Source organism: Guillardia theta, assembly GCF_000315625.1.
Source record: "Guillardia theta CCMP2712 unplaced genomic scaffold GUITHscaffold_77, whole genome shotgun sequence".
Taxonomy (NCBI): Eukaryota; class Cryptophyceae; order Pyrenomonadales; family Geminigeraceae; genus Guillardia; species Guillardia theta.
In genome coordinates, this window is record NW_005434597.1 from 96,832 (window position 1) to 98,741 (window position 1,910).

Below are 1,910 nucleotides of genomic sequence, written 5' to 3' on the forward strand. Positions count from 1 at the left end.
GAGGGAACTTCGCGCCTCACCCGAACTCTGACACACTAGGAGGAGGAAAGTTGAGCCTCGTGCCGAAAGGTTCCTCGATCATGTGGCCGACCATCTACTCCAGTCAGAGGAAGAAGGAGAACAGGGAGAGGGAGAGGGAGAGGGAGAGGGGAGGATCAGTTGACCTCGGTGCCAAGGAGAGCCCAGCAGATGAAAAAGTGAGCGACCTGAGGAGAGTCAGAGGGAAGGAGGAGGGCGAGGAGGAAGAAGGGAAGAAGAGCGCGAGGGGAGGGAAGTCGAGGGGGCAGGGAGAAGAGGAGAGGAGGAGAGGAGGAGGGGAGAAGAGGGGAGGGAGCGGCAGGGCAGGAGGAGAGGAAGGTACCATAGCCATGAGAGGTCCGCAGTAGCTGACGAGGAAGAAGGGGAGGGTGAGGGTCCAGACCTGAGGGCCGTCAGGGAGCAGCAGGCGACATGCCCTCTTGCTCACCGAGAGAAATCGAGAAGTATGACGAGAGTAGGAGAGAGGAACCTGATGCCTAGCTTAGAGCTCTGCTCCCTTCCTCCTCACTCCTTCCTCTCTCCCCATCTCCCCGCCTGCCTCCCTCCCTCCTCCCTCGTCCATCGCCGCGTTCGGCTCAGCTTACTGGTGTAGTTGCGAGGCGCTCAGAGCGGGCGATGGCGGAGGAGAGCTCTTGGATGTGCAGATCCAGGTGACTCCACAGAGTTCGCTGCTGCGGGCCACTGAAGGAGAGTGAGGAAGGGGAGGAGATGATGGTGAGAGTGGAGGAGGAGGAGCGCGAGAGAATGAAATGAAAGCAAGAGCAGGGAAGAAGACCGCGAAAGGAGCGAGGAAGGGGCAAGAAGGAGAGAGTAACAGACAAAGGAGGAGCTGGACAGTATGACTAGGAAGCGATGGGACGGAGAAGAAGGAGCGGAGGAGGAGAGGAAGGGGAGGGGTGGAAGAGCAGGTGGAAGACCTCGCTTCAAGGAGGAGAGGACGAACTGCGAGTGAGAGAGCGAAGCAAAGCTGAAGAGGCATGTTGGAAGCCTGCAATGGACGGAGCAGGTAAGGATGAAGAGTTAACAACAAGCCAAAGATAAGAGATAAAAGGATTCCTCCGGTCCAGATGTTTGCTCGTGGACAGCAGGGGCAGGAGCACGGGTAGAGGCATCGGCGGCGGCAGCAGCAGCAGCAGGAGTACCTCTGGTAGAGCCTTCAGGTCTTCAGCCGTTAAGAAGTTGCTGAGCTCCGTCAGGCTGCAAGCAAGTGATGAGACAAGAGGGAGAGAGACGAGAAATACTAGAACGAGAAGGAGCACCACCACCACCAAACGGCGGCGGCGGCGGCAGCGGCAGCAGCAGCAGCAGCAGCAGCAGCAGCAAAGGGCAGGGGAGGGGGATGGCAGTACCTGTATTCGCCGCGGAGGTGCTGCTTGAGGGCATAAGGGTAGGCGGTGAGAATCTTGAGGAGAGTCAGCGAGCTGAAGGAAAGGGAGGAAGCGACCTGAAGGACTCTAGTGACCATGGGAAGGAAACCCTTTTTGGAAGCAAGGTTCACAATGATCAACCTGACGGTGCTCTTGTTAAAATGACATCCCCCCAACCCCATCCCTCCTCCTCCTCTACCACCACCACCTCCTCCTCCTTCTCCTCCTCCTTCTCCTCCTCCTCCTCCTCCTTCTCTCCCCTCACCTTGCAAGTGACCGACATCTCTTGTGCACGTCCCCCCACGCTTTCCTCGCCTCCCAGTATCGCTCATACCCTGAAGCCAGCTGGAGGTCAGAGGATGAAGACGAGGAGGAGCAACGAACCTGTTTGAGCGCGGAAAGCGATGAGAAGACCCAGGAAAGAGCCTGTCACTCCTGCACACGGACTTCGATTCAGTGACGGAGCAGCGGAATGAAGTAGGGAAGGAGCAGCGGAAGGAGGGG